Source organism: Geotrypetes seraphini, chromosome 3 (genome assembly GCF_902459505.1).
Source record: "Geotrypetes seraphini chromosome 3, aGeoSer1.1, whole genome shotgun sequence".
Lineage (NCBI taxonomy): Eukaryota > Metazoa > Chordata > Amphibia > Gymnophiona > Dermophiidae > Geotrypetes > Geotrypetes seraphini.
Genome location: NC_047086.1, coordinates 207,250,624 through 207,275,238, shown reverse-complemented (window position 1 = coordinate 207,275,238; position 24,615 = coordinate 207,250,624).

Here is a 24,615-nt window from a genome sequence, read left to right as displayed (position 1 = left end):
GGGAGGTGAAAGGGCCTCATAAGTGGAATAGCCTAGGGCCTCTTTTCATCTAAATCCGGCCCTGGTCAGTGTTCCTTCTCTTTAGTGAATCGTTGCCTTCCTACTTTGCATGCCATTTCCCCTCATTTGCATGTGCGGATCGGATTGGGAAGAAGGTTAGTGAATCGGGACGGGGTTGCAAAGTGGTCACAAACTGGTTGAGACACGATCAGTAAGCTTAGTGAATCTAGGCCTAAGTCTCTGCATTTCCCTGAAAGTGTGATCTGGCATTAAGCATCTCTGGAGTACAAGCAAGCATCAGGGAGCCACTGATCCTGGAAAGGAGGGAAACAATGTGACAAATATCCCCTGAATCAAAGCAAATGGGCCAAGCAGCCAGGAAGAACTCCATCCATGACCACATCTGAGCTCAATCCTGTTCTGAAAAGGAATGAGTGAAAGAGGAATCCTTTTGGGGAGGAATGGAAAGTCCTAAGAGAGTTTAGTGAGCGTGTGTCTGATGTTATTTTTTGCTCACTGCCTGTTGTAATTGCTGTGAGACTGTCCTTTTTCCTCATCTGGCCTGGACTGAGTTACTCAGTGCTGGTGACAGAGGGTACAGATTAATTTTCTAATGCTATCCCACACCACCACCACAAACATCACATACACACACATAACAGTTAATCTGGTCCCAACCTGGACTCAACTACTGTCTCCAACAAGATTAATCCTGCATGACAGGGTTATGTCCCTAAAGGTGTGCCCCCAATCTGCCAGGCAATGTATAATAGCCCTATGAGGATCACGCCAGACTGACTAGGGTTATACAGATTTAAAAAAAAAAATAAAAAATGCAACAGGCTCCGTTTGCCAGCTGGCTCACTTTTTAAACATGTGAAGAAGTTGCAGAAGTGAGGAGGTCCAAAGGGCAGTGGAGCTGTTGATGATACAAACTTTTGATGGAAGTCCAAGCTGTTTGGCTGAAGTCCAGGCAGTGACTCTGCACTGAGAAATATCAAAGCACAGCATTAATCATATAGAGAAACGAGAGGAGATTCCTCTCCCTAAGGATCCTGCATGCAGTTCCCCCCAACTCCTCTGATATTTCCACTTGCTATCAGAGGGACATTAAAAATGTAGAGCATGGGGGAGATTATACTGATCTGGGAGGGCTGCTATACAGTGCTAAGCCCTGTGTTTAACTAGGGTGCCAAAATAATTGCAAAATCCCTCTATTTTCCTATATTTTGGAAGTAATGTATGCAGAGGAGCAGAGTGTTTTCCCTGGTTAGGGCTACCAGATGTCCGGGAAAACTCAGATATGTTCTCATTTTAGAGGACTGTCTTGGTGCCTGGATGGATTTTCAAAACCCAGCAATTTGTCCGGGTTTTGGAAAGCCCCGATGCTTGGACCATATCTGGAGGACCTCCGAGCCTGCATGGATGAGGCCCTTTAGACATGGCCAAGACTCAGGGAAGAAGAAATGAGGTTTGTGTGGGGGCAGAGAAGGGAAATGAAACAGGGGGTGACCGGGGGTAGAACTGAGCAGGGCCACGCATCCTCTTTTTTAATGAAGAAATCTGATAACCCTATCCCTGGTGATATTCTGATCTTCTGGGTTTGGTCCTGTCAGGCAGCCTGAGCAGCCTCATAGGACTTTTACATAGTAACATAGTAACATAGTAGATGACGGCAGATAAAGACCCGAATGGTAACCTGATTCAATTTAAATTTTTTTTTTTTTTTCTTCTTCTTAGCTATTTCTGGGCGAGAATCCAAAGCTTTACCCGGTACTGTGCTTGGGTTCCAACTGCCGAAATCACTGTTAAGACTTACTCCAGCCCATCTACACCCTCCCAGCCATTGAAGCCCTCCCCTGCCCATCCTCCTCCAAACGGCCATACACAGACGCAGACCGTACAAGTCTGCCCAGTAACTGGCCTAGTTCAATCTTTAATATTATTTTCTGATTCTAAATCTTCTGTGTTCATCCCACGCTTCTTTGAACTCAGTCACAGTTTTACTCTCCACCACCTCTCTCGGGAGCGCATTCCAGGCATCCACCACCCTCTCCGTAAAGTAGAATTTCCTAACATTGCCCCTGAATCTACCACCCCTCAACCTCAAATTATGTCCTCTGGTTTTACCCTTTTCCTTTCTCTGGAAAAGATTTTGTTCTACGTTAATACCCTTTAAGTATTTGAACGTCTGAATCATATCTCCCCTGTCCCTCCTTTCCTCTAGGGTATACATATTCAGGGCTTCCAGTCTCTCCTCATACGTCTTCTGGCGCAAGCCTCCTATCATTTTCGTCGCCCTCCTCTGGACCGCCTCAAGTCTTCTTACGTCTTTCGCCAGATACGGTCTCCAAAACTGAACACAATACTCCCAGTGGGGCCTCACCAATGACCTGTACAGGGGCATCAACACCTTCTTCCTTCTACTGACTACGCCTCTCTTTATATAGCCCAGAATCCTTCTGGCAGCAGCCACTGCCTTGTCACTGTTTTTTCGCCTTTAGATCTTCGGACACTATCACCCCAAGGTCCCTCTCCCCGTCCGTGCATATCAGCTTCTCTCCTCCCAGCATATACGGTTCCTTCCTATTATTAATCCCCAAATGCATTACTCTGCATTTCTTTGCATTGAATTTTAGTTGCCAGGCATTAGACCATTACTCTAACTTTTACAGATCCTTTTTCATATTTTCCACTCCCTCTTCGGTGTCTACTCTGTTACAAATCTTGGTATCATCTGCAAAAAGGCACACTTTTCCTTCTAACCCTTCAGCAATGTCACTTACATACATATTGAACAGGATTGGCCCCAGCACCGAACCCTGAGGGACTTTATTACTCACCTTTCCTTCCTTCGAGTGACTTCCATTAACCACCACCCTCTGGCGTCTGTCCGACAGCCAGTTTCTGAACCAGTTCACCACTTTGGGTCCTAACTTCAGCCCTTCAAGTTTGTTCAACAGCCTCCTATGAGGAACTGTATCAAAGGCTTTGCTGAAATCCAAGTAAATTACATCTAGCATATGTCCTCGATCCAGCTCTCTAGTCACCCAATCAAAAAATTAAATCAGGTTCGTTTGGCACGATTTACCTTTTGTAAAGCCATGTTGCCTCGGATCCTGTAACCCATTAGATTCAAGGAAATACACTATCCTTTCTTTCAGCAACACTTCCATTATTTTTCCAACAACTGAAGTGAGGCTCACCGGCCTGTAGTTTCCTGCTTCATCCCTGTGACCACTTTTATGAATAGGGACCACATCCGCTCTCCTCCAATCCCCAGGAATCACTCCCGTCTCCAGAGATTTGTTGAACAAGTCTTTAATAGGACTCGCCAGAACCTCTCTGAGCTCCCTTAGTATCCTGGGATGGATCCCGTCTGGTCCCATCGCTTTGTCCACCTTCAGTTTTTCAAGTTGCTCATAAACACCCTCCTCCGTGAACGGCGCAGAATCTATTCCATTTTCTCGTGTAACTTTGTCAGACAATCTCGGTCCTTCTCCAGGATTTTCTTCTGTGAACACAGAACAGAAGTATTTGTTTAGCACATTTGCTTTCTCCTCATCACTCTCCACATATTTGTTCCCAGCATCTTTTAGCCTAGCAATTCCATTTTTTATCTTCCTCCTTTCACTAATATATCTGAAAAAATTTGTATCTCCCTTTTTTACATTTTTAGCCATTTGTTCTTCCGCCTGTGCCTTCGCCAAACGTATCTCTCTCTTGGCTTCTTTCAGTTTCACCCTGTAGTCCTTTCTGCTCTTCTCTTCTTGGGTTTTTTTTATATTTCATGAACGCCAACTCTTTCGCCTTTATTTTCTCAGCCACTAGGTTGGAGAACCATATCGGCTTCCTTTTTCTCTTGTTTTTATTGATTTTCTTCACATAAAGGTCCGTAGCCATTTTTATCGCTCCTTTCAGCTTAGACCACTGTCTTTCCACTTCTCTTATGTCCTCCCATCCTAACAGCTCTTTCTTCAGGTACTTTCCCATTGCATTAAAGTCCGTACGTTTGAAATCTAGGACTTTAAGTATCGTGCGGCCGCTCTCCACTTTAGCCGTTATATCAAACCAAACCGTTTGATGATCGCTACTACCCAGGTGAGCACCCACTCGAACAAGGGGTTACATGGCAGCTCTCAGTCCAGCACCCCAAATATGCAAATAAAAACATTTTAAAACCAAAACCATATCCAAAGTGTATAAACCAGCTGTCAGTATTGCTGTTCAAAATGTATACTGCTGCAGTCTGGGACTTACAAATGATAAATAAGGCTAGTAGCAATTGCAAGCCACAGTTACAAGAAGCAGTGCACAGCAAGAATAAGCCAATCTAATAGATCACACATGTCAAACACAAGGCCCGGGGGCCGAATTCGGCCAGTCTGGCCATTTTATATGGCCCACAGTGACTGTGCTTTTCAAAGGTCCCACGACAACAAGAGGGCATCCGTGGAAAATTCGGGGCGGGAAACTACGAGCTGACACCAGGAAATTCTTTTTCACAGAAAGGGTGGTTGATCGCTGGAATAGTCTTCCACTGCATGTGATCGAGGCCAGCAGCGTGCCTGATTTTAAGGCCAAATGGGATCGTCACATGGGATCTATTCACAGGGCGAAGGTAGGGGAGGGACATTAGGATGGGCAGACTAGATGGGCCGTGGCCCTTATTTGCCGTCAATTTCTATGTTCCCAGTGGAGCTCCAAGCGCCTGAACGCTCCTCACCACACTGCCTTAGTACCCATTTGCAGGCAGAAGGACCCAGTCCCAGTGTAAAAGCTAGGTTGGAGCAGAGTGCTCCACACAAGTGCCTGACTGCGCCACAGGTAGGGTAAGGAAGGATCTATACTTCTACTAAGACTAAGTATCTTAATAAAAAATTTGGCCCTTGATTTAGCCTGTGTTTTAGGTTTCGGCCCCTCATGTGATTGAGTTTGACATCCCTGTAATAGATAATTTAAAAAACTCTTAGACTGTGAGCCCACTAGGATCTGGAAAAGTACCTGTATATAAAATGTAAATGGGAGCCCGAGAGCCTGTGTTGATGGGTGGAATATAACACGGGGCTGATATGGCGTCGGCCGGGTTGTTAGGTTAGTGGAGGGGGAGGGGAAGAATTGTGCGGGGATTGAGGGAGGGGCCCATTAGCTTAGGGAGGGTTTAAATTAATTGGTGGGGAGGCAGAAAGGGGCGCCGAAGCGTGGCTTTAAAGCCGAGACCTGGGAGGATCCAGCTCCTTCCGGGATCATCCAGGGTGGCTATTTCCCACCCGCCCGCCCGTTGTTTTGGCTGGTGATGGTACCTCGGGGGTTGCGGATCTCCCGAGCTACTGGGTCATGGGGCTCATCCAGCGATGAGCAGTGGGCTGTCTGGGAGCCGTGCCTGGTGGGTTAGATGACCTGGGTAAAGGGGCATGTGGGACCTGCCACCCCTCTGACTCTTGCTGAGGTGGCAGGGTCAAAGGCTCTGAAACTATGTATATTTGGTTGCTCGGGAGAAGCGCTTTGGTTATGATGTTGATTGAAGTTATGATCTGTTAATGCTGTTGTTGATTAATAAACTGAGCTGCAGCTAATTTTTACCATCATAAAGACTGCAGCATGTTTGTGCTGATTGGGGGGAGGGGGAAGGTTATGAGAGTAGGTGTGGGGTTGGAGTCTGTAGGCGGACAGCCAGGACTATCCAGATCCCGCTGTTATGATTTCAGGTAGAGCAGGGGTGGTTAAGGTGTGTGTGTGTGTCTAGCTGGTCTTAGCAGTTTCCTCCTGCTCCACTGTCCATCCAACTCATTTGGAACTGGCCTTTATTGGGCTCTAATGCCAGGAGACTATCTGGTGGGGCTAACCCCTATTTTTATGGTCTGCACTAACTTGGCCATTGCCTTAGTCACAGGCTGCACATGCAGCTCATTCTGGAATCTGGATAAACTGGACTTTGACCATCAGTTGTTACTGTTGAATGACGGCTAATTCCCCACCACACCACCACCATTTGCTGCCTCCACAGAATCTCTAGCCCCCAGTTGGCCTGGAAATCAGATCCAGGCATCCTGCATGGGAATGAGCATGCCTTGTCATTGAGTCAAAAGGCTGGCCCAATTACCTTGACTCTTGTTGATTACTGTCCAAGAATACTGCAGTAAGTAACCATGTTTACCAATGTAGTCTCCTACCCTAGTCCAAGTACTGTCAAACTGTGGCCAGGTGGACAGTAGCCAACCATGATCATCACAATAAGCCAGGCTAAGTTAATGATTTCAAATGGATTGCACAGGGGACTGCCTCAGAGCCTTTTGATGTCTCAGTGTGCTGGAACAGGGTTGTCAGTAGAATCACGCTTACTACCATAACAGGTAACCTTAAATCAAAGCTTGACTGAAGCACAGACCAAACCTCCCTGAGATAGAACCTGGACTGGATTCACCTGTCCCTGGTGACATGGAGTTGTCTGGTATACCCACTATCTATATCTATAAGCTGGATACTGATTCATATCACTCAACACTGTTTCTTCTTTCAAAAGTATCCATAAACTCCTAAAATAAGAACCTTAAAAAAGAGTTAAAGGTAGATTGGGCCTGCAAACAAACATTCTTGAAAACCAAGTCTATTGCAAGATATTAAGTCCTATGGGGTCTGATTTTGCACATTGTACAGAGAGAAAGAGGCCCAGTGATAGCCAATAAATAAGCTAATAGCCTTGTGAGTGTCATGTTTAGTTTTACTGTTTTGGGTAGGTTGATTTTTTTTAGTCTATTGTAATTTATTGTTTTATCGCATTTGTAATCTATTATGGAAATAATTTTATAATCAGCTCAAGTGTATAGTGAAACGACCAGGTCCCAATTTGTATTAGCCTCGTTCTGCTGTCCTGATGTCACATACACACACAAACGCACATGCCAATATGCCAAGGGATATATCTCTCTTATTCAGAGTACTGTGACATATTTATAGCATTTCACATGGTTCAGTTTTCTCAGCATATAACTGTAGGAAAGACCATATTTGGTAACAGGATACATAAAAGCAACTAGAAAAAGGTAGCAAACATAAGGGGGGGAAATAGTGGGAAGTTTCCATTATAGCATATAATACTGTCTTGTCTAAGGTCTAGCAATGTTTCTTTTGTAACAAATGTTTCTTATCAAAACATGTCAACTACAGAACAAAATGGGGACACAGAGCTCAGAACACAAAAAGAAAAGACCATGTGGGTTCTTGGCAAAATGATGTTTCCGCAATTCCTTTTACACAAGCAGGAATAGAAAAACTTACAAAGAATATAAGTGCCCCTTCAATCCCCTCTTACGTCAGTAGGAAAGAAAAGTGTTTTCAAAAAGTTTTTGTTTTATTTTTCAATATAGTTCCCTAATAGCTCCATATACTTCATCCACTTTTCCTGAAATTATTTTATCCCCTTTGAAAAGAATTCTTCTGTTTGACCTTCAAATCAGGACATCACAGCTTCCTTAACGTCTTCATCACTTGAAAATAGCTGTCCACAGAGAAATTTCTTCAAAACTCCGAACAGGAAATAATCCGAGGGAGCCAGGTCAGGACTGTAGGGTGGATGGTTCAACTGATGGTTTTATGATTATTGAATAAAGGATATTATGACACGTGAACCACAGTAACATAGTCACTGATAGTTTTATCAGTTTTTGTTTATTTATAGAGTCCTCCCTCCTGAAGACGCAAACACGTGAAACTTGAGTCGAGGGACCGGGTTTCAGGCCACCTTCGGGTGTGCATAGTAGTTGCATTGGGCGCTTCATAATTTTAAGTTAACTTTCACAAAGCAGCGGCACGCCAGATTGAATAAACAGCCTCGTTAAGATAAGTATAAAATGAATATCTGGTGGTGGTATTATATGAACGAAGGCTAATCTGGAACTTGACTGTGACAATGATGGTCCCGGACCGGCGGCCCCTGCATATGGTTTTTAATTGAGCACTGGGGTTTAGCGGATCTGAGCAAAGTATTTATATTAATATAGCTTTATTGCAATATGATCAATTTAAGTAGAAATAGATTATAAATACTATAGATATATAGCTTGTGAATTTGAATTAAACAGTTTGATATAATAGCGCAGGAAAGTATAATTGGTGTACACTTCTCCCTCCATATTCGCTGTGATAGGGGATTAACAGACCCGTGAATACAGAAAAAAACGCAAATAACTTTTTCATATGTTATTCACTGTTTTCTATTAAAAACCATCGTGAATATGGTGAAACCGTGAATAACATGGTGGGAGACCTGGCCTGTTCCTGAAGGAGAGGCAAAACACAGTGAAGAATGTACTGGAAATCAGCAAGTTTCTCTGTAAACGCTTGGAATCAGCGATTTCTCTATGCAAGTTGATGTAATTTGGGGGAGGAGCCAGCAAGCTAAAATCCATGAATAATCGAAACCGCGATTACTGAAACCGCAAATACAGAGGGAGAAGTGTACTTCATAGTGGGTGGATTGACTGTCCTAGTATGGCAATTCTTATGTTCTTATGTAGGTATCACCTATGTGTGGGTTTAATAGGCGTTTGGTGGTTTTTGTTCACACTTTCTACCACTTAGAGTAGGATGTAGACCTGGGTCCCCCTCTCTATAGTCCATCGCACTGACCACTAGCCTACTTCTGGAACCTGTTTGCTGCTCTAATTTAATAAGCATGTGAAAACTCAGTTCTTTGTTACATTTCTTTGATGTGTTTTGTTGATCTTGGAGCAGAACAATTTAATTAAAGGTGAAGATTTTATTTTTTTATCTTGTGACATCTATTTTATGTATGCTTTATTTTTGTAAACTTTAGTTTTTTTAGACAGTATATACAATTTTTAATAAATAAAATAATAAATATCTGCAGTTATCATAGAGACTGGCATGTATTGTCACTTTAACCTCTTAGAGGTAGGAGGGGGGAAGGAGGGTCTGTGACCACAAGGGAATTAAGAGAGGGTCATGCCTTTGTCCTTCCAGTGGTACTTAGGGCCTCTTTTATAAAGCTGAGGTAAATGCACCGAAGCTCATAGGAATTAAATGGGCTTCAGTGCAATGCTACTGCGGCTTTGTAATGCTTGTTACTGAAACAGGTCTAGCCAAAAACATCCTATTTTTCTGCCCTGGCTGATTTTTTAAATAATGTTCTTTTATCATATAAAACCATCCAAATTGTAAGCCCGACCAAAACATCCCCTAACATACCCCTTTGAGATTTAGATGAGCTGCAAAAATAAAGTCTTAAAATTGAATTTAAAAAATAGCAAAAAAACCCCCACCAAAAACCAAACCCCAAAACAACCCCCCCCCAAAAAAAACAAACAAACAAACAAAAAAAAAAAAACCAAACAAACCCCCAACAACTATATTCTGCTTTGTGCCATTTTTGGATGCTTTACTGTTTTGAAAATGAGCTTTATAGGTGGTTAAATATGATGGAGTCTTGATTATAACCATATATTATACTAAAGTACTGCTAACAGGATTTAAACTTGCTAATTAAGACATCTCTCTCCCCCACCCTTCAGTTACACAGTACCCTCACTTGTGGCATATAATAATAAAGTGATAAACAATCTTGGAATTGTGAATTTCACTAGCCTTGTGCCATTTGCGCGACACAGACCGTAGAAGTCTGTCCAGCATTGGTCTTAGCTACCAACTTCTCTTGCCCAACATAAACACTTCTATGGCCATGGTATGTTCCCACCCTCTCTTTATTTAGGCATCCTCTGGGTTTATCCTGTGCATTCTTTAAATTCTCTCACCATTTTTGACTCCATTAACTTTCCTGGAAGGGCACGCCAGGTATCCACTACCCTCTTGGGCAAAAGTATTTCTTGACATTACTCCTAAGACTACCTCCCTGGAACCTCAATTCATACTTTCTATTTTTACTACTCCCACATCTCTGGAAGAGGTTTGTTTATATTTTAATACTAGAGTTACACATTAATTATGATTGTCACAATTAATGCATTATTATGATTAACAAATTTAATTGCAATTGATAATTCAATGCTGTTTTTTCTTTCTGTCTCCCTCCTGCTGCTGTACATGGTCCAGCATCTCTCCCAGAACTGACTGCGGCTCTTTCAGATCCCCTCCTTTCGTACGTTTTCCAAATACAGGCAAGTCTTTGGCCTTGCAGCACCAGTGACTGCCATACTCAAAGTCTGCCTATGGCCTGCCCCAGGCCTTTCCCTCTGACCCAGCTCGCCCTTCTGAAAACAGGAAGTCGCATCAGCATATGCAGGTACTTCCTCTGTCCCTAGTGGGCTTACAATCTATGATGTTTTTTGTACCTGGGGCAATAGAGGGTTAAGTGACTTGCCCAGGGTCACAAGGAGCTGCAGTGGGAATTGAACCCAAATCCCCAGGATAACACTATACTAATCATTATGTTACCCCCTCCACTCCAAGAATTTTCTGGAAGGGGTATATTATCACCACAGCACTGCTTTATTCAGGTCAAACAATGACATCAGACACAGCCACTGAATACTTAGCTGGGGAGTGGTACACAGAGGGGTTATCATTCCAATACCTCTCCTGCTATTCAGTGTTTTCCAAGGTAATACTACAGTGTGGACACACTTTGGAAACTACAGCCAATGAGGAGCAAGTACTCCGAGGGATGCTGGATACTGATGTGTACCCTGCCTTTAGAACAGTGGTCTCAAACTCAAACCCTTTGCAGGGCCACATTTTGGATTTGTAGGTACTTGGAGGGCCTCAGAAAAAATAGTTAATGTCTTATTAAAGAAATGACAATTTTGCATGAGGTAAAACTCTTTATAGTTTATAAATCTTTCCTTTTGGCTAAGTCTTAATAATAATATTGTCATTTATAGCTAAAGAGGCATGTGATGAAGAAACTGTTTTATTTTACTTTTGTGATTATGATAAACATACCGAGGGACTCAGAATAGTACCTGGCAGGCCGCATGTGGCCCCTGGGCTGCAAGTTTGAGATCACTGCTTTAGAATGATGAGGTTTGCAAAAATGGGGCAGCCAGATGAATATCCGGGTGTACAGGGAGAGGCATAACTGTATGGAATTCTCCATTGTGACATCATGGAGGAGTGGTGTCTGTCGTGGCTCGTCCAGCATGGGTTGTGGTTCTGAAGTGTAGCTCATCCTTTTTCTTTATTGCTTTGACAGTGACATTTGCAACATGAGTTCTGTGACTTCTTGCTTGTTTTTGGATTGAAATCTCATCATTCAAATGTGATGTTATATTCATTCGAGTCCTAAAATACAGTGACCCTTGATTCAGGCGGTTTGGCTCGCTGAAACACAGTACTGTATCAGGTCCTCTTTACTGTATATTTTGGACTGAAATAAACAAGCATTGTTTTATCCTGCTGGCTCCTGTGGATTGTCCATTGTCCATTCCCACTGTTTTCCTTGTCTGCTCATCTACTGATGACACAGGGAAGTGATGGTGTGTACAAAGACATTATTGATGAGACTTCATCTGGAGTCTGTGTCTAGTTCTGGAGGCTGATTCTCCAAAATTCGATTGACTGAGCAGTAGCTAGCCAGAGAAGAGCTACCAAAAGGGTGCAGCATCTACCAGCAAAGCCTTTAAGATGAGACTTGAGGACTTGAATACTCACACCGCAGGAGAAAAATGACAGAGACCTCACATGCTTTGAAGGTGTAAATAATGCCCAAAGAAAACATTTTTCAGTGACAAGATGTTCTAGAATCAAAGATCATGATGTAAGACTCAAAGGGGGGAGGAGGGGGGAGGTAAATATGGGACATCCTTTCTGGCATAGGTGGTGGAGGCAAAAACAGAAGAAGGCATGAGGTAAGTCCAGGGGACTTTGAACTTAGAGTAAGTGAGGATAAAGCCATAGATGGAGTGGGACTTATGATATTGCAACAGGAGGAAATTGCAAAATCTAGATGGGTCTTCCGCTTCTCATCTTCCATCACGTTCTGTGTGTCTGCAGCCAATACATCTATTTCTTACTAGAAGAATACAGAATGACTGGGACATGAAACTGAGGTACAGGTACAATAGATAAGACAGGTCCCTTCCATGAAGAGCTTACAACAGATATGAGAAGATGGGATCAGACAAAAGATTTGAGGATGGGGGTCAGCTACAGGACTGACACGGTTGGGTGAGAGAAGGGGTATCATGAGGAGCAAAGGAACACTGCTCTAAAGAAGTGCCACCTCCATCCCCCCATAGAAGTTTTCCAAGTTTCCAAGTTTAATAAAGTTTTGATTTTGAATGAAAAATCTTAATTCAATGCGATTTACAAGTACTAGTAAAATTGGGGGAAAAAAAGGAAAAAATACATTACTCAAACAAGACAATTCACACACCTATGTACCAGACAAACACAAAAAGGAAAAATAAATAAAGGATTAAATACAATTTGTAAATCAAATCAAAAAAGGCAAACCACAGTGGTCTGATTAGGAGGGCTTTCCTGACTGCCTGTCAGCACACCATGGACATAATTTATAAGTGAGCAATTTGGATATTAACTGACTCCATTAATAATTTGCTGCTGTCAGCTGCCAGAGCTTTCTCTATGTTTCTGTCAAGGATCTTGTTCTTTGCTTCTCCATACTTATAGAAATCAAAAAATCACTCAATAGGTGTAATAGTGAAATTAATACTTCTAGAACACACACTTAGAATTCAAAAATATGCTCAGAGACACGAAGGCAACAACATGGAGCCTCAGCCCCAAGAGAAAATTGCCTCACCACCTAATCATTGCATATTGTAAATTCCAGTGGAAAACAAAATTCTTTGCTGCAAACTAGCATAGAAAAAGTTCTTATACTTTGAACTGACACAAGCAATCACTTAGCTTGATCAAAGGCTCTGACGAGGCCCATTTCGATCCTGCGTCAGGGAGCCAAATGGAGCACTCAGCAAAGCTCTCAAAAATGGTGGTGTCTCAAAAATTCAAGTTTCATTCATATATACGAGCCTCTAAGGTAGAGAGAACGAGAGGGCACTCTCTAAAGTTGAAAGGGAACAGATTCCGTACAAACGTAAGGAAGTTCTTCTTCACCCAGAGAGTGGTAGAAAACTGGAACGCTCTTCCGGAGTCTGTCATAGAGGAAAACGCCCTCCAGGGATTCAAGACAAAGTTGGACAAGTTCCTGCTGAACCAGAACCTTTGTAGGTAGGGCTAGTCTCAGTTAGGATGCTGGTCTTTGACCAGAGGGCCGCCGTGTGAGCTGACTGCTGGGCACGATGGACCACTGGTCTGACCCTGCAGCAGCAATTCTTATGTTCCTCCACTGATTTCTCCAAGTGGAGGAGACTCGTATATATGGCGGGGAAGTAAAACCTGGACCTCAATCCATCTTCCTTTTCTGGAGCCATAGGGTAACCCTAAGAGAAGAGCAATGAAAATGATAAAGGGGATGGGATGACTTCTCTTTAAGGATAGGCTAGAGGCTAGGGTCTTCAACGTAGAGAAGAGATGGCTGAGGGGTGATATAACAGAGGTCTATAAAATACCGAGTGAAGTAGAACAGGTAGAAATAAAGGGCCGGATTCTACAAACGGTGCCGGTATCGTAGGCCGCCTAAAAGACGGCTGCCAGTTGCGTGCCAAAACGCAATGGTGCCATCTGTAGAATCATGGCTACCTCAAACATAGGTGCTGGAAATGTAGGCTAGGGTTCTTGCCTACATTTCCAGAATTTGTTGCCAGAGAATGTGGTAATAGCAGCTAACTTAGCAGAGTTTAAAAATGGTTTGGATAATTTCCTAAAAGAAAAGTCTACAAGCCATTATTTAGATGGACTTGGGAAAATCCACTGCTTTTTTCTAGGATAAGCAGCATGAAATCTGTTTTACTCTTTTGTTATATTACCAGGTACTTGCGACCTGGATAAGCCACTGTTGGAAACAGGACACCAGGCTTATTGGACTATCAATCTGTCCCAGTATGTCAACTCTTATTTATATTATGTTCTTAAAGTGGTATACAGAATATATTGAATTTGAAACATTGATAGCCCTAAATACCCAAGTGCTCTGGTTGGGTTCAGATGGATGTGACTACACTACCTGGAGAAAATACCACTCCGAGCTTAAAGGACCTGTGTGGTGAGCCACATGTTTTTCACCTCCAGATTTCCAGGGTAGTTTGATCTAGGATTGATTTTACCAGTTTCTCTACCATATAGCTCCATGCCTGACAATCTCTATACATCCAACTCTAAGCAGCCTCAGGACAAATGTAAAGACGACTTGTCTGAGTCATTTTCTTCCCAGCTGCTAACAGAGCAGAAGGCTTATATAACAGTGTTTATACATTGTCTGCTTCTCTTCCTTTGCATTTATTTGAAATTGAGTGTCTGCTTATAATTCAAAGAAATTTTTTTTCATTAGATCTCATTTCAGTAGTCAGGGACTCAGCAACCACATTCTGAGTCATTTTTATCCTCTTCGTGATTGCATCTGAGCTGAAATTCTGGAAGGCAGCAGGCTGTCTTGTGGCTGTTCAAAACTTCCTTTATAACCAATACAACACTTCCATCACATTTGGACTTCCTGTGTGGTCAGCTTGTCATGTCCTCCCTGTCCAGGGCAACCTTACCTGACTACATAGGAAGTGCACGTCATGAAGCAGGAAGTGATGTATCAATTACACAGGAAGTTTAGCAATGCAATAATGAAGGACCTAGCAGTACATTAGAGTACTTCTCATGACTCAGTTGGGGGCCCACCTCTAGGAAATGAAAGTGGTTTTTGTCCAGAAAACTGAAGAAATATAGTTTTGTTACTAAAAAGCATGGCAGCAGTCATATTTAAAATGTTTTTCAAAATTATTTCTGCAGCCATTTTTCTGTTGCACCTAAGAGCCCAGTGGAGTGAGGTTGAGTTGGAGTGCTGAGGCAGATAATGGAAAATTCTTTTGGATTTTTGTGAGCTGCTTGGCTTTTGAGATCAATACCTATTTTTGTGTTGTCCAAATGTGTGTTAGTTTCATTGTGCTTGGAGTCTCTCACTTAAAGGGATGAGGATATCCCTGGAGGCATTACATAAAAGAAAAGAACACTGGTACTTAGAGAAAGTGGGGGAAATGGTAAAAATGGTTCTGTTCTATCATGAATTTGGAGTTCTTTTTCTTTTGTTTGAGGTAGATCAGTGTATCACAAATTGTGTGCCACAGCAAGATTCCAGGTGTGCCGTGAAAGAAACAAGTCGTTACTGTGGGCACCGTTGCTGGCACCTCTCTTCCTCCCCGAGCTCAGGGCTGCGTCTTCAGGACCTCTGAACATGCACGGACATCAACATGATGACATCACACACATGTGTGACATCACTGGTTGATGTCCGCGTCAGAAGCCTTGTAGACGTAGCCCCAAGTTTAGTGTGCTGTGGCAGAAAATGTTTGTGAGACACTGCGGTAGATTGTAAACTGCCTTGCACTATTACCTATAGTACGTCTGAAATAAATAAATTTTTAAAATGCAACAAAAGTAAAGGGGCCTAGTTAACAGAAGAGGCAAAACTTCAGGCGCTATGCAACCCAGCTATCTACATGCCTAATGATCGAATCTCTCACGATAACAACTGTCCTAACCCTTCCCTCTTGGGCAGAAGCTCCTGGAGATACACCCTCGGTGTGAAAAGACATTGCAACCCCTGGACAGGTCCTGGCTACAGGATTACCTCCTATTTCACCAGGGTGATGCTCTCCTTTAAGAAGACCTCCCTCCTCTGAGGCAGCACAGAAGCTGCCAGACTGGAGTTGGAACTTTTCTACATCATCCCTGTAGTCTCCTCTATGTACCTCTCTGTCTCCCTTAACTCCTCCAAGTCTGCTACTCTAGCCTCAAGAGATTGAACCTATTCCTTAGTGCTAAGAGCTCTTTGCACCAAGCACACACATAAGACCTCTCACCAACTGGGAGATAATCAAACATAGGTTTGCACTTAATTTCATTCTCATCCATCCCACTGTTTTCTCTCCACCACATCCAACATTTCTCCCAATCATCTCTCTCTTCCCCATGCCTCGCGTCTCTCCCACCACCATGTCCAATATTTCTCTCTCCCTCAACAATTTTCCCTCTGCCCAACAATTCTCCTCTTTCTTCATTCCCCCATATGCACACACCCATGTCCAACAATTCTCCCTATTCCCTCTCCCACCTCAGAATCTTTCCCTCACTCCCTCCATTCTTCCATCCTATGTCTCAAGTTCATGGTCCCCTCCCTCCCTCAATTCTGTGTCCCAATTTCATGTTCCCTCTCTCCTTTGAATGAAATTTTTGTTCCCTCCCTTCCTTCTGTGTCCCAGTGTGACCCTGCTTCTCCCATCCTGTGCCAAACGCGCCCCTCTTCCTCCCTTCCTGTACCAACATGATCCTCTTCCTCTCTTCCGTGTCCCAATGTGCCCCTTGTTGTCATTTCCTCCCTCTGTGCTGTGTCCCAAATTCGTGCCTCCCTCCCTCCCTCCCTTTCACAGGTGTTTACCTCCCCAGCTCCCTCTCCCTAGCCGCACTTGTCTTCACAAAGCTGCGGTCACGGTTCCTATACACGGCTGACTCAGCCTTCCTTCTGACATCAGAGGGAAGGCTTCCGGATCAGCCATGGGCAGCATGCAGGAGCCACTTCTCACGGCTTTGTGAAGACAAGTACAGCTAGGAGGAGGGAGCTGGCCAGCGCAGGTAAACACCTGCGGGAGGGAGGGAAGCACGAATTTGGGACACAGCAGAAAGGGAGGGAAGGACAAAGGGCCTAAGGATGTAATGTTTTAAGGTGAGGTGGCTGAATGAACAGGTTCAGCACCCTTTTGAGCCATATTAATTGTACCTGCTGATATTGCAGCTGGGACATTGCTGAAGTCCCCTGTGCTTCTGTTTCTTTTCTTTGGTTTCATGACTATCACCCTGTATATTGTTAGTGCTAGTATTTAAAAGGGTATACACTTAACCAGTTTGAGTCCTGGTGGTCCCAGAACGATCACAGGCTAGCTTAGTCCGCATAAGAGATTGTGCCTTTTCAATGATTGCTTTGTGTACTGAAACTTCCAAGTAAGTTTCTATAGACTTGGATATTACTAAGGTACTCCATCAGTTAGGTCCAATTATACTTTAAAACTCAACTTTTATTATGCTGTTCTTTTTTTATAAAATGTTTAGCTTGATGTATGGTGTATGTTTTATTTTATTGTCTATGATTTTATTATATTGCTATATTGTTATGTCGCTTAATTAATTCAACATAGCAGATGGTACAATCAAATCAAAGTAAATTAAATTTGTGAGAATGACTCATACATGGGAAACAAATGCTTGCAAAGAAGCATGATCGTTATATCATCTGCATAGGTGAAATGTTTTATTCGTGTGAGATCTAGGTTACCTCTGAAGGATTGCATTAGAAGGTTGAACACCGATGGTGAAAGTGGGGATCTTTGAAGACCCCGCTGGGAGGGTGCCAACTATCAGAAAATTCACCATCGTTATGTGCAACATAGTGCCGAGTGGTTACGAAGCTTTGGAACCAGGAGAGGACTGGGCCGCTAAATCCAAAATCACTGAAAGGTCTCAGACATTCCATTGGTCTACTACAGTGTATCTCATATTGTGTGCCAAGGCACACTAGTGTGCCTCCTGAGATTTCAGGTGTGCCGCGGTACACTGGGAAGGAGGAGAGTCACCAACGCCAGCTGACTGCCTACAGGATGTGCCTATCCTTATCTCTGGAACCCCCCACTGGTGTTTCAGCGCCTGCCTGGAGGACCCTCACACACACAAGTGGACATTGAGATGATGATGTCACACATGTGCGTGATGTCATCAGGGTGATATCTGCGCACTTCCAGGTGCCTCGAGCCACTGCCACTACCTTTAGTGTGCCGGCGGCTCAAGAAAGTTTGCGGGACACTGGTCTACTAGATCAAATGTGTCGCTTAGGTCAAATTGGCTTATGATTTCGCTGTGACCCTTGCTTAGTAGTTCTTTGCCATATGTTACTAGTGCTGCGACCACTGTCTCAGTGCTGTGATTTTTCCTGAATCCCGATTGTGAAAAGTGGATATTGAAGCGTTGTAAGTAGCATTATCCAATACATTATCCCGGACAGGGTATATGCACATGGAAAAGCTCCAAAAATAGTAATTTACATACCTGACCCTCCACACTCACCCCTATGGAAATTTTAAAATTTGTAACCAAAATGTACTGTCATAGTATTTCCCCATATTATATGTAGGTCTCTTAACTTGTAAATCGCCTTGAACCTATTTTTGGCTAAGTATGATACATACATTCAGATTAGACTGGATTAGATCAAATGGGATGTTATGGACAGATAAAGAATCAAAGCTCTTTAGAATATGTTTGTTTCTACTTCTCTGAGGTAAAAGTGGAAAATAAATTATTTTTAGCTACACTAGGTTATTAGTGTGGACTGTTTAACTCCATCAGTTCTTTCTTCCTATCTACGGTCACTGACTGGAAAAACCCACTCTGAGCAGAGTGTGAAATGATTCATGTAGTGTCTGACATACGTTATCATGCATATGAAAATGCAACTCAGTTTTGGGAAATATTCACAAGAGTAACTGCATTTTAAACAGCAGCTGCTTTCTATTCAATCTCTAGTCACACAGATGACAACAGAATTGTGCAATAAAATTTGAGATATTTTCAAGCTATGCAAATTAGATGACATGGATGGAGTCATTTTGCTTATTTTTGAGGATACATCTTTCACTAGGGGGCTGTGTGAAATTTGGTCCTCAGATCCACTTCCTCCCATATGGAAAGGCTGATTTTAAAATTATCCATATCCATATTGCAAGAAGCCAGAAGGGGGTAAGCACAAGAGCCATATAAAAAATCACAATAGGGTGACAACCATATGGATGGACCGTGGGCACCAACAGGCGCTACAGATTAAACCAAAAATATTTTATTGTACTACTTCTACCACTCCTATTTAGCACTTCTATAGCGCTGAAGGGCTTACGCAGTGATGTACATGTTAACATTAGTCCCTTCTCAGAAGAGCTTACAATCTAACTTGGACAGACAGAAATGACATGACATAGAGAGTTGGGGCCGCAGAACCCAAGGTGAGAAGAGTTAGGAGTTGAAGGTCTCAAAGAGGCGAGGTTTAACTTGGACAACTTAGCCAATGTGGTTGACCCCATTCCACCAGGGGGACAAAGCCAAGGATTTACTCCAAGTATATCCTGTGACAAATTGTAGGTACAGAAAATAAAAATAACGCAATTCCACCAAGGATTTGGATAGAGCAAAAGAGACCCAGCACAGGTCTATGTTTTGACATAAAGTGCCTGCTTTAGAAGGCAAAATATCTTGTGCTCCGTGGTAGTAAGGACAAGGTAAAGCTGAACATCTTAATAGTTGCTGCAAGTAATTAATAAGTCAATAATCAAACGAGTTTCACTCATCATAGTATACAGATTTCACTTCCAAAGGGTTTTATTCCTCTTTATCATCCTATTAATAGTCTTCCCACTTCTCAAACAAGCAATTACTTTCACCATCTCTGATTATGGGCTCTCCTCCATTTTCATCCACTCTAAAACGTACCCTGGTCCCTAGATTCAGGGTAAACTTCTAGCATCTAGTAGTCTAAGCTGAGCAGAAGTCCTCCAACTACTGTACTGCCAGAAGGAGGCGCTGTTTCACTATTACATTTTCAATAGTGAAGCGCCAAGTTCTGCAGGGAATCTGTCTGTCTCTAATGATTCCAAACACAATACTGAAGCATCATCACCCACTGGCAGCATTGCAGTTGGAGAATCCCGCTGGGATTAGAGGGAACAACTCTAGCACTTCACTCTGGAGTGTAGCGTTCAGGGCCTCTAATGCCTATGCCCTTGCTTGCAGCTCTTCATGGCTTTGCCAGAATTCTGCTAGCTGCTCCTGCAGCTCAATATGCTGCCACCATGGTACTGTTGTTGTTTCCAAATCTCACTACAGCCACTTCACTCTCTTTAAGCAGCACAGCTTTTCCACCTGAAACTCCAACCATCTGCACTGGCCATATGACTCACTAAGTTCAGCCAAGGAAGTCTCTTGTTCCTCTGTAACTTGGGTGAGCTCCTTTGCCTCTTTTCAGTCAGTAAGCAGCCCCTTTGCCAGCTTGTGCAGTGTTTCAGTGAAGGATTCCATAAGGTTTACCTTCTCCTGTCATTGGGTTACCTCTATCTTGTAAGCCAGACAGCTTTTAACTCTGTGACTTCCTGTTCTCTGTCAAGTTATACTTATTAAGCCTTAGATTTCAGTTTGGCTTCCAGTCATGCCCCTTTGGCTCTGCACTGCCTCTCTCTTTCTCCAACTGCTTCTCTCAATAGCTCCAAGAGATTTCCTAGGGCTGGAGCTCCTCCAGCCTTGCTAGTATTTCTCTTGTCTGCAGGGTCCCTTCCTAGGGAGTTGGTACTCAGTTGCCTTAGTGGCTGTCTTTTGTTCAAGGGCTCTCCTGAGCTGTTTTCTCTACTTCCCATGTGCTCTGGGCACTTTAATTAAGGAAAAGCACCCAGAGTTAATTGGGGGTTTTTTTTTTAAATGTTTAAACTCTGTCAGATCTCTGGTGACTTGTGGATTATGCTAAAGCCCACAGCATACATTCTACTGAATGCTTCTGACCACTTCAGGCCAGATTTTCTCTGCTGCTCATGCAGCACTTCTAGCACTGAAAGCTCCAAACAGGAAAAGGGAAAAGGAATGGGACTTGCATACTGCCCTTTTGTAATTTTACAACCACACTCAAGGCGGTTTACATACAGGTACTTCAAACATTTTCTCTATCTGTCCTGGTGGGCTCACAATCTATCTAATGTACCTGGGATAGTGAAGGATTAAGTGACTTGCCCAAGACTCCTACCTGTTTTGTACGGACTAAACATCCTGCAGTTTCTCTGTCTCCAGGTAGAGTTAGCCCAAGTATAAAACCCTACACTACTGCGCTGAGGCCTCCAAGTCCTAACGATAAGTGGATTGTCCTCTCTTACAGCGAAACATTTATCCCACACCGGAACCATAATTTGACAGTGTAGCTACCAGCTGGTTGCAGGACCTCACACAAATGTGGCACTTATACACAAAGGACCAGTTAGGGTTATCAGATTTTTGGGAATGAAAATCTGGACCATATGGCCCTGCCCCATCCCCCATCCCCTCAACCTGTTTGCTCGTTGGGATGGCATCTGCACATGCACTGGCGCGACGTCACCACGTTGCATCCGCTCTTGCGCAAATGCCGTCCCGACGTCATTCTGCTAGAAGCTTTTCAAAAGCCGTCCGGACTAGAGAGTTGCGCGGGGACAGAAATCCCACCCATCCCTGCCCGTCCCCGCCAGGATCCTCTCCGTCCCCACCCGTTTCCGTCAGGATCCTCTCCGTCCCCACCCATCCCCACAAGGAATTACTTCCATCCCCGCCCGTCCCCATAAAAAGCAGCAATTACTTCTGACAGGATCATCAATTCCACTGTTTCTTTTGTGTTTGCGCTGCTGTTTTCCTTGTGGAATCTCTTTGGTGGAACCCTTTTTTTGTTTTCTGTTCAGGTAATTAACTTATAAACCCCCTCTTTTACTAAGGCTGATGTGTCCATTATATTATATGGACGAACCGTGCTTCCAAAGCCTTCCATCCCCGTGGGAGTCCCGTTGGCTAGAGGGGAGTCCCCGTGGGAGTCCTGTGGGCCAGAGGGGGGTCCCCGTGGGAGTCCCGTGGGTTAGGGGGGATTCCCATGGGATCCCCGTTCCCATGCAGACCTCTAGTCCAGACATGTCCTCGGAAAGGAGGACACGTTCAGGGAAACCCAGATGTCTGGTAACCCTAGGAACAGTAATCAGCTCCGTTACTTCACAGGCTTGGTCTTTTTAATTAGAGTCTCTCTCTCTCTCTTTTGATATCGTCACATGAAATACACACAGTGGCTCCTAATGCTGTCTTGGACCCCATCTGGGCATATACCAAAATCCGATGCTCTCCAGATATACTTCAAAGTTATCTCCTATTCTGACATTCTTCTTTACACATCTAATTAACTTCTTGAGGCTGAGCCGAATAAACACAGCCACCCTACGGAAATACTTAGGGCTCCTTTTACAAAGGTGTGCTAGGGCCTTAACGCGTGCAATAGTGCGTGTTAAATTCCCAAGCGCACTAGCCCCTACCGCCTCCTTTTTAGGAGGCGGTAGGGGCTAGTGCGCTTGGGAATTTAACTCCTTTTTAGGAGGCGGTAGATTTTCGGCTACCACACGCTATAGCGTGCGGTAATTTTGTGCATGCGCTAAAAAACCTAGCCTAGCTTTATAAAAGGAGCCTTTAGTTTGTATTAATTAGTTAATTTTTATTATTGATAATTTGATTGTTATAGAATATTATGTAAATTTTTTAAAAAAACCTTTTCTTCTTTTCTTTCCTTCTCTATTTTTGAATGGAGTTCTTTTCAAAATTGTTTTGAATTATATATTGTAAACCGCTTGGATCCTTTTTGGCTATATACACTGAGAGGTCCTTACTTGGGGGCTTCTCCTCACTTGGTGCCTCCTAGATCTGTTCTGCTCTAGGGCATTTAATCTCATAGGAGTCAACTTTTCAAAGTGATTAGGGGTGCAAAATCCAATGGAAATGACCTTTTCTTGAACATAGTCAAGGAGTTTGCTCAATACTGGGGGTGCTCAAGCATGACAGCAACCACAGAGCTAGCTTCTAGGTTTAATCTCCCCCACACTTCACATCTCCCAACCTCAAACTGATCAGGTTGTGAAGTGTGGAGGAGAATGGTATGTTCCTCCCTGAGCTGCTTCAAGGTAGGGTTACCAGATTTTCCATTTGGAAAATCCGGACTCTTAGACCCGCCCCCCGGCCTGCCCAGTTCCACCCATCCCCACCCTGTTATGCCCCAGTCCTGCCCCCAATTCTGCCCTAACCCCACCCCCTGCTCTCGTCAGGCAGGGCATCCGTGCATGCGTGCGAGTGTGATGTCATCGCCCGACAGTGATTTGGTTCCAAGCTTTTCAAAACCCAAAGTGCCGGGTTTTGAAAAGCCATCCAGACCCTTGAACACGTCCTCAAAAGGAGGACATGTCCAAGGAAATCCAGACATCTGGTAAACTTACAGATACAGCTCCTGAAGATGCTCAACAACGAAACACAGCTTGGTGTTGGGCTACACTACATATTATGTGTAGAACCTTTATGAGATTGCAGAACATTCAATGATTGTTTACAGATCAACGTGCGATCTGGAGTTAATGAACACATTGATATATCTAGCAGTACTAGGGACCTGGATTGGCCACCGTGAGAATGGGCTACTGAGCTTGATGAACCTGACCCAGTAAGGTTATTCTTATGTTCTTAAGGAACTAATGATATATAATGAATAAGGACAGCTGCAGGTTTTAGGATGTAATAAATGGTGTTTAGTGTGTGAATGTTTGGTCTCTTGTGTAATTTTTTGTATATGGTTATTTAAGTAATTTTATGATTGTGAAAGTATTTTCTGTAACAAGGTCGTAAACCAATACACTTCCCCCTCCCCATTCGCGATTTCACATATTCGTGATTTTTTGGGGAGGGGAAAAAAAAGAAAACACCCCCACAGTTTAGCCTTCCCCCCGGCATCCCAGCCTTACCTGATGGTCTAACAGGTTTTTGGGCAGGAGCAATCTTCCTACACTCCTGCCCAGTGTAGATCGCCAATAAGAAATGGCTATGGGGAGTTCCCGTCGTTGTCATGAGAGACTACGGGAACTCACGGCAGCTATTTCCTATTGGCGATCTACACGGGGCAGGAGCGTAGGAAGATTGCTCCTGCCCCGAAAGCCCGCTAGACCACCAGGTAAGGCCGGGATGCCGGGGGGAAGGCAGGAGGGAGGCGGGGGTGGGTCAGAGCCGGACCAGAAGATATTCGCGGTCCGGCTCTGCCCCTATCCCCCGCGAATCCAGAGGGAGAAGTGTAGTTTAATAAAATATATGAATGTTAAATTGTTAGTCTTAAGCATAATAGCTTCCCTGTGGAGTTAGATGCATATTTATTAGGGATATTTTGAAAACCCAACTGACTGGGGGTCTCCCCAGGACAGGTTTAAGAACCACAGGCATAAACAATTCAAATAGGTGTTTGGTAAATAAATCACCACTTCCCCTAATACTCTCACCCTACCCAGGTTGTCTCTTATCTTCCACTCATTTTTTTGGGCCTTTTCTGCACTGATATCTCCTAAGTGACACAAACATATATGCTGTATTTAATTCCACTAGAAAAAGTATCCATAATAGTAACTACAGTATGAAATCACCTTTAAACACTGATTTTTTTCCCAACAACAATTTAGTTGGAAAATAATCAACTTAAACATGACTACAAAATAGCATTCAGTGGCATTCCTGGCAGGGCGAGTACCTGGGCCAGCGGACCCACTCTTCCAGGCAATGGGAAGGTGGGTGGATCAGTCGTGGGCTACCTGTGTGTGGTTGTTGGCTCCATCGGTCCCCTGTCCGGAACAGGAACTTGAGTTGTGGGTTCAAACCCGCATTGCTCCTTGGGACCCTGGGCAAGTCACAATCTCCTCTCCCCCTTGGTACATTAGTTAGTGAGCCCGCCAGGACAGACCG